Source organism: Rhineura floridana, chromosome 4 (assembly GCF_030035675.1).
Source record: "Rhineura floridana isolate rRhiFlo1 chromosome 4, rRhiFlo1.hap2, whole genome shotgun sequence".
Lineage (NCBI taxonomy): Eukaryota > Metazoa > Chordata > Lepidosauria > Squamata > Rhineuridae > Rhineura > Rhineura floridana.
This window is the reverse complement of record NC_084483.1, coordinates 196928791-196943930: the sequence shown is the minus strand read 5'-3', so window position 1 is coordinate 196943930 and position 15140 is coordinate 196928791. Positions and strand designations below refer to the sequence as shown.

At 42.8% G+C, this 15140-nt stretch overlaps 1 protein-coding gene across 3 annotated transcripts in view; it reads left to right on the top strand.

The window, feature by feature from the left end:
* The window catches only part of EFEMP1 (EGF containing fibulin extracellular matrix protein 1), a 113694-nt gene that overhangs the window by 55864 nt on the left and 42690 nt on the right, over nt 1-15140 (top strand). The gene's annotated exons all lie outside the window — the stretch shown is intronic.

The following is a 15140-nucleotide window of genomic DNA, read 5'->3' as shown; positions in this document are numbered from 1 at the left end:
TGTATTTTACAATTAAAATGCATATAAAAGGTGTATTGTATGATAAAGCAGATTGAGAAATACTTTGGGGGGGATGTGTACAAAAATGTATATTTTATACCTTAAATGCCAGGGATGGCCCATATATCAGTGGCAGAGCATCTGCCTTGCATGCAGAATGTCCCAAGTTCAATCCTCGGCATCTCCAGGCAGGGCTGCAAGAGACTCCTGCCTGAAAACCTGGAGAGCAGCTGCCAGTCAGTGTAGATAATACTGAGCTAGATGGAGCAATGGTCTCACTCAGTATAAGGCAGCTTCCTATATTCCTGTGTTTCTAAATGCATATAATAATGCATACAATTTAAATGCAAAGTTTTCATTCAAAAAATTGAGCTATAAGCAACAGTATGAATTATGAATACTGGCAAAAATGGAACAGGATGGATGTAGTACAATCTGTCTACCCTTACCGTGTATTACAGAGTAACAGGAAGGGCATGTAGCCCTGGTGACATGTATCAGAGGAGGTAATTCAGAAGAGAAGGACAAGATTAGAGTTAGGAATAGATTAGTCTGTTTCTGGTCTGTGTCCATTTCTAAAGTCCGTTTCTACTGTTTCCGCCATAATGTGCAGATTTCTTGTTTAAAAAATCTGCATGAAAATTTGTATTTAAATATGCATTTTAAACATATTCATCTCACAGCAGATGCATTGCTAAATGTATTTTCTCTGAAAGTACATATTTCTAAATGTACATATTTAAGATAAAACATGCATTTTCAAATTCATTTTGAAATGAGCCTGAAATGGATCATGAGCTGGTACAAATTGGCAAAGCAGTGGCGTAATATACTCATAATCCCTTGTCCCCGTTAGCAGTCTAGCAGTCGTATTCTAAACAAACATCAGTTTGTGACTAATTTCAGATGCAGCTGCGCATATAATGCATTATAGTAGTCAAAGCTGGAAGTTATCAGAGCATGGGTTAATGAAGCCAGGCTATCTCTCTCCAAGTAGGGATGCATCTGAGCAATCAGCCTAAGCTGGTTAAAGCTGTGCCATATCCCAGAGGGAGGCATGGCTGTTTGGCTGGAACCTTGAGCAGGAGCAGTCCTGTTAATGAGTTGAGGACATACTGCAACATTTTGTTGCAGGTCCCACTTGTACTACATAAAATAGATGATATATACAATATAGTATATATACTGGGCATTCACAAGATGTATCAAATTGTCATGGTTTATCAACTGACTTTGTGATGTGAAATGCACTGAATCAAATGCCTAACAAATCATTTTATCAAGGCAAAAGAAGCTTGAGGTCCACAGAAATCAATGCTGGTTTTGGCAGTGGTTATTCTAGGGTAAGGATTCCATCCAACATATTTAAATTCTGATTCATTAAATAAACTCACAAGAGCATCTATTAATTGCAACTTGATGTGAGAGTGACTTGTTTGTCGGTAAATGAGGTTAGCACGGGGCTCTGTGAATACTGAGAAAGGAACCAGAGCTATTTAATACAGCTTGTCTTGATTATAGCCATTTAACCACTATTTAATATAATTAGATAGAGTGGGGGTTTTCTGTCTCTCTCTTTTGGTTGAAGCCAGAGAATAAAAATAATGAATAGCCTGAGTTCTGGAAGATAGCTTTGCTGACGTGCGCATGGATCCCCCATTGGCTTGTCTGAGAACAAGTGTTTATGAATCAAAAGCAGAATTTGGCTCCAGGTCTTTTCTTTCACAAAAACGATAGATGCTGAAGTAACAGATGTTAAAGTAAACTATTTATACAAACAATGCAATGGGAAACAGCCTCCAGAGCTTACAGCAGTGTTGCAAGCCTTATTCTTGATTGTGCAAAAAAAGAAATTGCTAACATCCTGGGAATTTTGTCCTGGGGAGTGGTGGATGTACACTCATATGAATGTTGTTCATTAGCTGGCTTGTCTGAAACACTGGCAAGCTTCAAACTGGATCTCTGTGCAGATTACAAACTGAGCCAAAGTATCAAAGAGTGGGGGATACAGCTCACTTCCAAGCAGAATTACTAATCCAGGGAGGGACCATACAGGGAAATCAGTGGCAGAGCATGAGTTTTGCCTGTAGAAGATTCCAGGTTCAAACCCTAAGACCTGCAGAGCCACTGCCAGTCAGAGCAGACAGTACTGGGCTAAATGGATCAATAGTCTGACCTCCTATAAAGAAACTTCCCGGATTCCACATGCCTGGCCTGAAAAGTCCCTACTCTTAACCTCCAGCCAAAGGACATATGTTATACCAGATTTTTCCCAGCCCAGAGCCCTCCAGACGTGTTGGACTACAACTCATAAGAATATAAGAAGAGCCTGCTGGATCTGGCCAGTGGCCCATCTAGTCCAGCACCCTGTTCTCACAGTAGCCAACTGAAAAGCCTGCAAGCAGAACATAAGCACAAAAGCACCTCTCCCCTCCTGCAGTTTCCAGCAACAGGTATTCAGGAGCATAATGCCCTGGCAGTGGCGGTAGAACATACCCCTCAGGGTTAACAAGCCATTGGTTTGTTTGTTTTTTAATTAATTTGCAAATTTAACAATAAAAGGAAAGAAAAAAGACTGAAATAAAATAAATAAAAATATTAAAAGTTCAAAAATAAAGAAAAAGAAATAATAAATGAATAATAATAATAACAGCAGTAAACTACCATCAGTTTACATTACAGATCTAATAATCGTCGGTACATGCAGTTTTACTTAAGCATGTAAGTTAATATAAGCCCTCCAGATGTCCAAATAGGCATCCAGTCGAAACTGACGTCTATATGAAATAGTGTAGTCAGGGCAGTGAGTTCCTCAGACCATTGTATAATAGATGGTGGGTATTTATTCTTCCAGGCTCAAAGTATAAGTCTCTTAGCTACCATAAAGGCTCACAAAATCCACTTTTGTTGCACTGCTGTTAACCCCCTTGCTATAGGAAGTAGCCAATAATAACCGTCTCATCCTCCTTGGATTTGTCTAATCATTTTTAAAAGCCATCCAAGGTGGTGGCCATTAATGCCTCTCTTGGGAGCAAATTTCATGACCCTGGCAATACTGTTTGAAGCTGAGGGGAGCTGTAGTTGTCCAAACCATTTGGATGCACCAGGTTGGGAAAGGCTATGTTACATTTATCTCCTTGGAGAATGGGGACTCAAGGTGACCCAGAGCAGAACCTGTTCGACTCAGGGAAGCAGGCAAGAATGCAAGGCAGTCCTATTCTTTGCTCCCCTTCCTGTGAGGCTCAGGCCTTGTAAACTGTCCACAGCCTGTTGCCGATAAGCCTGCGAAGCCACTGGCTGAGCTGCTGTGATGTCACGGGCTGGTTCTACACTGGCATTGTGGTCTGGAGTTCCATGCTTTCTTCACTCACTTTTAAAATAGTCCCTTCCTGTGAGGCTGTGGCCTTTGGTACACTGCAGTATTTTGTGGCTTCTCCTCAGTGTATGCTAGAGATTTGTAGCTCAGCAAGGATGATGAGTATGCTCCCTAGCAGACCTATAAAACTTGGCAGGGCTCCCAGGCTTGATGCTAAACCAGTTTAAATGTGCAGCATATATACATATTCATGTATGTTTTGCATAAATCATTTCTTTGCAATGTGAACATGAATCCTTCATTGTCCAGAATACAGTAGGGCCCCACTTTACGGCACTTCGCTTTACGGCGCTTCGCTAATGCAGCGGTCTCAATTAGACACAATTAGACTAAAGCCCCACTCATACGCCGCTTGTTCCGCTTTTATGGCGGTTTTCGGGCATTGTGCGCCATTCTATTCAATGGGTTCCACTTTACAGCGGTTTTCACTTTACAGCAGAGGACCGGAACGTAACCTGCCGTATGAGTGGGGCCCTACTGTAGACTGTAGTCATTTGAACTACAAATGCCGTTTGTTTCAGTTACTACTTCACGTTGGCCATGATCATATATTCACATAATTAGCATGATAAAAGCTCAATGATCAGTTTACATATTGTGTGTGAAACCTAGGACATGGAATTGGCTGTCCAGGATCATGTGCCTCTCAGGACTTAGGAGCATTCTGCTCTGGGCCAATTTGAACTGCCTGCAGTTTTCTCCATCAGAGTGCAGATAGCGGTGAATCAGTACAGGGCTCCTGGTTTGATCCCCACAATACCTAAATTATTATTTTTATTCCTTTTATTTTTTATTTTTAAACAGTTAATATTTTGTGTTCATTTTTAACAAATAGTGCTATTTCACTGCAAAAATTGAAAAGGATGGGGTGGGAATGAGAGGAATACAGTAATCGAAGCCTTTCCTTTGCAGGAACAGAAACTGACATGGGGACAATTAAGAGAGACTATTCAAGGGCCAATTAACAGACCAGTCATTATTAATCCTCTAGTCAAGCTCAACCAGAAGCAATAAAACAGGTAGGGCCTGTGAATAGGAAACCTTTAATTAAAGGCACAGGAGACCCTGAAAGCTAGACAGGCTGGTGCTGCAGTTGCAATATATATATTTTAAAATTGTGACAAATTACATCAGAGGGTCGGGATAGAGGACAACATAGAAAACAGGCTGATAACATCGGGTGGATTTTTAAAAGTGAGTGAAGAAAGCAGGGAACTCCAGACCGAAATGCCAGTGTGGAACCAGCTCGTGACATCACAGCAGCTCAGCCAGTGGCTTGGCAGGCTTATCGATGACAGGCTGTGGACAGTTTACAATCAATCACTTAGAGAAAAAGTTTCATGTGGCTCAATTCCAAAAACAGGGTGCATCTTCTACAATTTCCTTTCTTTGGAGATGGCTTGTAACAGATGAATGTTGTAGTAATTAAAATGGATAAGCAGAAAATTATTGTGCAGTATTCTGCAAAGGTATATTAAGGAAGCATGCCAAATCCTGAAGAGTTCCACTTTACCTTATCCAATGTTACTTATTTTTAGTTCAGTCAAAACATAACGGATTTGCAAATTACAGAGTGATTGGACAGCTTGGCTTCTATGTGGTGGTTATAAAGTAGCTTCTCTACCAATTAACATTTTTGTGTTTTATTTGCTGCCATGTTGTTGATCTTGAACCATGGTAAAAGTGGGCTCTCTTGTTGTAAGTATAGTGGGGAGATATCTGGTTTTTGTTTCATGTAATTAGGTAGCAAAATGCTTGGCTTTGAAGCCCAAAAAAGAATTCCATGGAAAACATCATGCATTGAGACCCTTAGGCTGTAATCCAATACACACTTACATGGGAGTAAGTCCCATTGAACCCAGTGGAGCTTACTTCTGAGTAGACATGTATTGGATTATACTGTTAGAGTGGTATTCAGTACTAGTCCTACTCAGAGTAGATCCACTGAAAGTTAATTTCAGTAGGTCTAGTTTGGGTAGGACAGGTTGGTGAACCTCTGGCCCTCCAGATGTTGCTGTACTACAACTCCCATCAGCCCTAGCAAGCACAGCCAATGGCCAAGGATGATGGGAGCTGTAGTTTATCAACATCTAGAGAACCAAAAGGTCCCCTACACCTGCAGTAGGATTTAGTTGAATACAACCCTTATTGAGAATACAACTATTGAGAGCTTGCAAGGACTTCCTTCCCAATAATTCAATCTAAAGGTCTCTTCATGAACTGAGGAAATTGTGGGGGGGTTGTTGTTTTAAAAGGACACCATCACCAAGTTTAGGGAAAATAAGCGTGGGATGGGAAGCTATGGCAGTTAAACTGATAACTACACATCTGTAGCATAGATATTCCTCTAACAGCCAAGTTCAAGATGCCGTGATAGCTTTAAGGAAAAAGGTATTTTGCACCACACTGACTTCCCTGCTGCCTAGTCCCCTCTCCCTCTCTCTCCCAGTAAATAATAGCGACTCACCTGCTGCAAAGCTAGTGTAGCATCTCTGTTTGTTTATTTATGTATTAGATTTATATCCCGCCCTTCCTCCCAGTAAGCTGCTTCTGCCCCAACCTGCTATTTTACACATGGGGGGGATGAAACATACAGTTAGGACCATAGGAATCTGCCTTATACTGAGTCAGGTCATTGGTCCATCTAGCCTAGTATTGTCAACACTGACTGGCAGTGACTCTTCGGGGTTTGGGGCAGGAGTCTTTTCCCAGCCCTACTTGGAGATGTCGGAGATTGAATTTGGGACCTTCTGCATGCAAAGCAGATGCTCTGCCGCCGAGCTAAAGGAGGTATCTAAAGCTGCAGTCCTGTGCACAAATTCCTGGGAGTGAGTCTGACTGAAATCATTGGGGTTTATTTCTAAGGGGACATGTATAGGCTTCCACTGCAAAATTAGGCCCTAAAATTACGTTCATACCAATGCATTTATATTTGTTTGATCTGTGTGTGTGTGTGTGTGTGTGTATGCATCCCCCTCCAGAAAATAAACAATATTAATTCTTTATCTGTCAAAACGAAATAGCTCTCCACAGTCTTGAAATTTGAATTTCAAGCTCATTAGTGTATTTCTTGTGCAAACCTGCAGTCATTGGGGGGGGAGAGGATTCTTCACTGGGATCAGTCAGCAAACAAGGCTGGTAACAAAACATTCCAGCTCTTGTTGCCATTGAGTCAGCAGTCCAAACACAAAATTATTTTTGTTTTAGTTTGTATCTAACCATTTCGTTGGCTCAAAGCATGTAATAAAATAAGTCTGCAATCCTACACTATTCAGTGGGGCTTACTTCTGAGTAAACAGGTATAACAGCCTCATCAGTATTGAAATATGACTCTTGTGCCATCCTAGTCCTAACCACTAAGAGCTGGATTCAATCATACAGAAATTGCATGTGGTATAGTCTTTCCTTCCCAATGCAGGTATGAATTCTCCTCCACTTCAGTTAAACTAGAGCAGCCTTTCCCAACCGGTGTGCCTCCAGATGTTGTTGGACCACAACTCCCATCAGCCTCAGCCATGCTGGCTGAGGCTGATGGGAGTTGTGGTCCAACAACATCTGGAGGCACACTGGTTGGGAAAGGCTGAACTAGAGTGAGGAACCTGTGGCCCTCCAGATGTTGCTGGACTGCAACTCCCATCATCCCACTGGCTGTGGTCAGTGGTCACATCCACACCAGACATTTAAAGCACATTTAAATCACATGCCCTCCCCTCAGGAATTCTGGAACTAGAGTTTGTTAAGGGTGCTGGGAATAGTAGGCCTGTGAGGGAGTAAACTAGTTTCCAGGATTCTTCAGGGGAAGCCATTGTGATGGAAGGAGAGTCCAAAAGAGTCTCCTTACACCCTTCCTTGCCCAACTGCCAACCTGCCCTGCAGGGAAGGCTAGTTGGTCCAAAACTATCCAGTAATCGCTGCCACCACTACCGTCTCAGCTCACAGCCCCCCAGACAGGAAGAGATAATGGAAATACTGAGAACCCCAAGATCCTAGGAACAGCACACCCTGCTATCACTGGTGAAAAATGTCACCAGATGTCCCCAACTCCTTGCCAGGTGATCTAACTTAAACTTGTAGGTTTGGAGACTTTGGCAGGAGTTGGGTGCTGGCCTGGGTTAGCCAAAGGGGGGAGCAGTCACTACCACGCGCTTTAAATGTATGGAATGGACCTGTAACTCATGGGAGCTTTAGTCCAACATTTGGGAAGTTAGCGCCTCAGGGTGAAGGCTAAGTGGAAAGCATTCTTTAAAACATGCTAGTTTTTCATGCTCAGAGAATTCTTTACATCAGGGAGCTTTGCCCACATGACTCCCGCCATCAGCTGCAGTCTAAAGTGGTACAATGTGGAACTATCTTACCTGATTTTTTTAAAAAAATCCTCAGGGTTTTTTATGTCATTTATCAGTCAGGTTACACAGTAACAAGTCTCAAAGTGATTTGACAAAATAAAATGCAGCACATAAAAGCAATTTAAAAAAAACAACCTGCAGTTAAATGTTTTAATCCGTTTCCATCTCCATTTGCAACTGGATAACATAGTAGTTTTGGACAGAGGGAAGCATACTTTATTTTCAGATGATGTCTGCATAGGTTGCAGCAGGCACGTTTTGGGAAGAGGCATTCCTTCTGGTACAAGAGAGACCGGGGAATGCCTCGTCTAAGATGTTAAATGCTTCCACTAAAATGATTTTAAATTGAAGTTAAAAACTACCTTTAGTCCATCAAAAGGCTTTTCAGTCGGTTAATTTACAGTGGTGTGCACAAGGTAGGTCAGGATTTTCTGGTAGATCTCTGCATGATTTGCAAAAGATCAGCAAGCGTTTCTGTCTCCTAGTTGCTTAACAGTAGCAGCAACAAAGTGACTTTTCCCACATAAAATAGACTGAAAATAAAGAGAGCTAACCAGGAGTGGACTTTTGAGTGAAAGGATTGTGAGCTCAGTTCAGTTCTGGCACTGAAAGCAAATTCCAAGGCTCAGACTGTGCTCAGAGGTGCCCTTTTCTTTCATTCTAAGTATGTAGCTTTTGCACCTGGCTCTTTGTCGTAGAACTCGGGTTTTCTAGTAAAAAACCCAAACTAGTTCCGACGAGCCTAAGTCTGACCAGTCCAATCAACTAATCCTTGCAGCCCTAGGTACAATTTAGGAAGGAATGTACCATGTAGGCTTTATTGTTCAAACTGGTGAAATTGAAAGCAATCTGTAGCGCTCTGCAAAAGCTGAAGGTTCCAAACCATGGTCAACAACAGCCTCATGTTGTTTAACAGTATTCCGTTACTGTGATTACAAAAGTATGGATTAAGGTTGCTCAGTCTAGCAAAGGTCCCAACTCCTACCAATTGCTAGATGACAAAACAAAATGGCATTAAACTGTTTTCTTGTATTGGGGCAACTTGTGGAGGGTACTGATGTGTGCTTGTTTTCCACCTGCTCAACTTGTACCTTTGTTTAATACAAGAAGCATTCTAGATCTTCTCCAGTACCTTCTCATGAGGACACAGATCCCATAATACTGCCATAGAACTTCAACTGATCAGGGAAGTGGAGAGCACCAGCACAGGAGAGAGAATTTCTTTGCAGTTTCAGTAGTAGAAATATCTATTGTCAGATCAGCATGCATGCAAAACTGTTGACCATTTAGCCTCTGCTTGAGCTGTACTATGCACAGATGGCTATAAGATGTTGATTCTGTTTTTGAACTCTGCGAATTCACCGGCATATGCACCAGGGCCACAAGAATGTTCTAGTGTTTAAATAACTGTTGCATAATTTTCATGCTTGCTATGAATTGCCAACAGAAATTTTCCAAATCCAGTGCTCTGGCTTAAAAAGATAAAAAGCGCACAGAAATCCTGAAGCATGTTAGAGTGTCCTTGGGAAAATGTAGGGCACATAGACTTGTGTTGTATGCCTCAGAGCAGACGTGCCCAAGGTGGGCCCTCCAGATGTTGTGGGACTCTCAACAGCCATCAGCCCCCCAGCCAATGAGGCCAGTGGGTGGAGTAATGGGAGTAGTTGTCCACAACACCTGAAGGCCACACTTTCATCTGTCATCGGTGGAAAAGGGAGCGTGCTTTGCTCTTTTTGCTGTGTTGAACAGGTTTATTTATTTTATTTATTTAGTTTAATTTATATACCGCCGTTGAGAAGAAACCACTAGAATCAAATACTAGTATATAGATATCAGACATTTATCCATGAAGGTAGGTTTCTTGTGCTGGTTCCAGCAGGCGGATGGAGGCAAGCCAAGGCAGTCACCAGGGGAAACGGGTTTCCTTAGCTGGTGCAAAGGCAACCTTCTTAAGTCTCTTAATCTTCTCATTGAAGGACCCCTAATAGGTTTTTGGGGAACCCCCACAGTTCCCTGAGTTTTCAAGCCACTGACGTTTACTCTGTGTGCACTGCCTCTTGCACAACCAGGTGTCTCGTTAATATTTCTGGGGGGAGATAATCACAGGAATCTGCCTTCTAATGAATCGGACTCAAATTGTCCATCCAGCTCAGTATTGCATGCAGTGACTGGCAGCTTCTCTCTGAGGTTTCAGACAGGGGATCTCTCTCAGCTCTACCTGGAGATGCCAAGGATTGAACCTGGGACCTTCTGTATGCAAGGCAGATGCTCTACCACTGTGCAGCTGCCCTTCCCCAATGTCTGAGTGCCCGCTGGTGATTATCCTGTGCTCGTCTGGCTGTATATTTCATACCATTGGCTATGCTCTGCCTCCACGGTTGGAGGCTGGAATCACAGATAGAGACAGTGGTGTTGTGCCCCGATCCTGCTTACAGGCTTCCCACGGGCATCTGGTTGGCCACTGTGAGACCAGGACCCTGGACTAGATGGGCCACTGGCCTGATCTAGCAGGGCTTTGATTATGTTCTTAAAGCTTGGACTCTTACCACTGAGCTACAGCCTAGTCACCTATTTGTATCCGTGTTAGTTATTTCTGCAAAAAAGATTAAATGGGCATGAGCCTACTTTCATCAGGTAATATTGAGAGATTCTTCCGGGATTGTCTCATTGGCAAACAGTGCTCTTTCCCTCTGAACTTACCTGTCCTGTCATAGGTCTGTGGAATCGTATTACACAATGGAATGCATTTCTGTTTGTTTTTCTTGGCAATCCGATTGTTCTACCATTGCATCCAGGTCAACAAAATTTCATAGCCCAAAGGCAAAGCGCATGTGTTGTTTCAGCCAGAGCCTGCCTCTTGGTTTCACTTGGCAGAAATCGCCCTCTCTTTCTCAACTAAGCTCTGTGGTATGTGTGGGCCTGTCTGCTGCCCTGTGCAAGAAAACAAGAAAAGGTGTTGGTGCTTTTGAGACTATCAACACATTCAGAACAATACAAATCACTCTGTCAGATCAGACCACAGCCGTGTCTGATTCACATTCTGTTCCCGCAGTGGTGCAGTTAGATAGTTTTAGATTCTGGAATCTAGACCAGTGGTTCCCAATCTTTATGAGTAGAGGACCCCCTCTGGCACCTCAAAAGATTTAATTGTTGCTCCTTCTGCTGCTGCTACTCTGGTCATCACCATGATTTGCATGCAGGCGGAGAAACAGAGGCAGGAGAGAGAGAAATCTGCCTTGCAGGACACTGAAGCCAAATAAATATATAATAAATGTAAACACATGGTTCGCGCAAGCTATATGCATAATCAACATAGGAGCAAACCTGGGTGTCGGGGGAGCAGTGAGTGTGAATGGGCAGAGAGAGAAGAAAAAGAGAGACACGTCATGTGAAGGAAGGGGCAGGGTTAGAGGGAGGAAAGGCATGTCAAGTTGTAGGTGCGGGAGAGGTTTGGTGGGTCAAAAGAAGGCAGCTTGGAAAAGGTGGCGATGGCTGGAAGTGAAAAGGAGCAGCCGCATGGGAGGGAGGGCACTCTGGCCATGAGGACAGGGAGGGGGAGGGAGGGTTGGAGTACCACCACCACCCTTCCTTAGCCTGGTAATGGCCTGTGTGGGACGATAGGGAAATGCACATGGAGGGGAGAGTGTGCTGCCACTGCTGTGTGCCTCTTTCTGTGTCATGCACATTGCAGGAGTCTGGTGGGTTGCGAGAAGGCCAGAGGACCGCCCCTCCTCTACACACACGCACACCTCCCAGTCAGTACATGTTTGCTGCCATATCTGCGCTCTCCTTCTGCTATTGCTGCCGCCGCCACCGGTCCACACAGCATGCAAAGCCTAGGGTTACCTTTCTCCATAAGGGGTTAAGGAGCTGTGAGCTCAGGAAGAGCAATCAGCAGCTGGTCTCCTTGAAGGGCAGGGTGAGGAGCTGGGAATGAAAGTCGCTCACGCTTGCTGAGTTTATTTTAGCCATCCTGAAGACTTTTTTAAAAAAAATTAATAAATAATTCCTGTCTTGGCTCTTCACAGCCCCCCAGGATGACTTCCTGGCCCCTCTGGGGATCATGGACCCCAGGTTGGGAACCACTGATCTAGACTTAGGTCCCAACTGCACTATACATTTAAAGAATACCGCTTTAAACAGTCATAGCTTCCCCCAGAGAATCCTGGGAAGGGTTGGTTGTTAAGGGTGCTGAAAGTTCTTAGGAGACTCCTGCTCCCATCAAAGACCTACATTCCCAGACGGGTTTATCAACCAGTCCCTTTTCCCAGGCAACTTGGTGGAAGATATTTCCAAGCTAGTAATTTTTCTGGGCTTATTTACAAGGCTGCTGTAATCCGATATTAAGGCTGCAATCCTATGCATGCTGACTTGCAAGGAAACTCCATTTAACTCAGTAGGGCTGTCTTCTGGGTAAACATTCATGGGATTGTACTGCATAGCAAGCAGAGGCAGTGGCTAGGGATGGAGAAGTAAGTCTATTCCCAGTCCATCTCAGTTTCACATGTGTTCATTAATAAGTCTTTTCCATCCCATTTCTGCATCATTTTTTTTAAAAAAAACACCATGAAATGTTCATCTTCAAACTTTTTTCAGACAATATGCATTCATATATACCTTTTACCCAAAAATAGAATTTGTGTATTTATTTTTCCTCAAAATACATATTTTTGTATATATATTTTAACCCAAAATATGATTTTTATGGATTTTGGTATATTTCTTGAGCAATGAACTGTATTGCAAAATTCGGAGAAAAGTGCAGAAACCAAAGGGTAACTGCATTCTAATCTATGTTTTAGTCCATAAAGTGCGAATCATGTTGGTTTACTTTAAAATGTGGGGCAAATGAAATCCTTGAGCATCCCTATCATGTAAAAGGGAATTACTTAACTTAATTACATGCTGGTTAAAGAAGTACTTTCTTTTTTTCTCCCCCAAAATTACTGGCAACCAGTTTCATTGGGTCACCCTGAGTGCTTGTAGTGACGGACAAAAGAATTATCTGTATCCAACCTTTCCCAGATGTCCACAATTTTTAAAACTTCTGTTAAGCCCCGTGCCACTACCAAAGTCTTTCCCCCCTCCTCTAAATTAAAAAGCCCCAAAAGGTAAAGCCTAAGTTTGTACAGACGATGTTCCAGCCCTTTGATAATTTTACCTGCATCTTTATGTACAGTATGGAAGTAATAACAGCTCTACCTTAGAAGGTTGTTAATGGGAAGAGTTCCGAGGGCCAGGTAGAGAGGCATGGAGGCCACATTTGGGCCCTGGGCCTGAGGTTCCCCACCCCTTTCTTCATCTTTTGGGGTTTTCCCCTCCTAAAGATTATTCACTAATAGACAAAAAACCTTGTGGTTTAAGAACATACCTATAGCCGACAGATATTTCTATCAAACTTTTAAAAGCAGGGAAATTGGGCAGCTATAGTGAATGCACCAGGGGAGCAGGAGACCTGAACTCCTCTCTGAGATATTTGTTAAAATGCAAACACAATTTGGGTTGGTCTTTCACAGTCCAATCCACTTCCTGTGTAGCTTGGAAGAATTTGGTAACATGTGCCTCTGAGCATATGGTGAGTGGTGACAACACCTGCAGTCAGCCCAAATAATAGAAACAAGACATGTGCTGTGCTGATCTTGTTTTAGCAAGGAGGAAGCAACAATATTAAGATACAGTTGATATAGTTCAGATAGTCACTTTAAATATCTTTGATTTACTTTGCAATTTTAGTGATGTTTCCTGTAGTAAATCATTTTCTTTTGCTTCTGTTTCTGTGAATATGTGAAGCACAGCAACACTTTGCAAAATATACACTAAAAAACTCCAAAAACAATTGTGGAAAAATGGCACTCACTATTCTGCAGAATAGTCTCCAGTGGACATCAGGAGTGTCTCAGTTTAAACAAGATAAAACAGTGAGAGGTAAAATATATTCTAGCAAATTTCTAGGTGTGCTCTATGTTTTTAATTGACCATGCCCACCTTTCCTTAAATGAAGTGGTTTAAACATAGCAGGCTGAAAACATACATCTTGGGCAGGCCAAGTTTGTTTTTTCCAACAGCTAGAGTCATTGCTGAAGTAGCAACATATTGTAATCTGTCTGATTTTACATCAAACTGCAGTTTCAGATTCAACTGTTAATACACCCAAAATAGAAATAGAACATAACCTCCAATTTGAAACAAAAAAGGCTGTCTTCACTATCATATGACATTGACCAATAAAAAGGATTTGAAATTAATAAAAATAAATTTGACACAGGTTTCTAGGATGAATAATGAGGGAAATAAAATTTTCTAGATTAGATTCTCTATAGTAATAGTAGTAACACAGGAAAGAAGCAAAGTAAGAACTTCAACCAACATACAAAAATGTAAATCTCCATCTTTGGAGATGGCAGGTGTTGCCACCACTCACCATATGCTCAGAGGCACATGTTACCAAATTCTTCCAAGCTACACAGGAAGTGGATTGGACTGAAAGACCAACCCAAATTGTGTTTGCATTTTGACAACTTTGTAGGGCAGTACAATATCTCCAAGAGGAGTTCAGGTCTCCTGCTCCCCTGGTGCATTCACTATATCTGCCCAATTTCCCTGCTCTTGAAAGTTTGATAGCAATATCTGTGGGCTATAGGTACGTTCTTAAACCACAAAATGTTTTGCCTATTTTTGAATTTCTCTGCTTTTTAATCTAGGAGGTAAGAAATGGGATCCTGTCTAAATTTGCTGAGAATGGATTGATAATTTGCATATTTATTAAGTTCAGTGGGATTTACTCACCGCAATCATGCTTAGGTTAGGTGAAACTGACCATAGGGGATGGGGAGGGAAGGAGGAGAGGGAGGAAGGGCACAGGGGAGGAGGGGGCTGGGAGCAGGCAGGAGGGAAAGGGGAGGAGAAGAGCAGGTTTGATCATTTGCATGTTTATTGAGTTCAGTGGGATTTACTCCTGTGCAGTCATGCTTAGGATAGGTAAAACTGACCATGGGGGAGGAGGAGGGGGAGGGGAGAGGAGAAGGGAGGAGAGAGGGAAGGAGAAGGGAAGGGAGAGGGTAGCGGAAGGAGGGGGAGGGGCAAAGGAGGGGGAGGGAAGGGGAGGGCAGGTTTGATCATTTGCATGTTTATTGAGTTCAATGGGTTTTACTCCTGTGCAATCATGCTTAAGATAGGTTAAAATGATGATGGGGAGAGGAGGGGAAAGGGAGGGGGAGGGGGAGAGGAGGGGAAAGGGAGGGGCAAGAGGGAGGGGAGAGGAGGGAGGGGAGAGAAGGGAGGAGAAAGGAGGGTGGGTTTGATCATTTGCATACTTTTTTAGTTCAATGGGATTTATTTCTGTGCAAGCATGTTTAGGATAGATGTAACTGACCTGGGGGAGGGGCAGGGAGGGGAGGAGCAGGGGAAGGGGAGGAGAT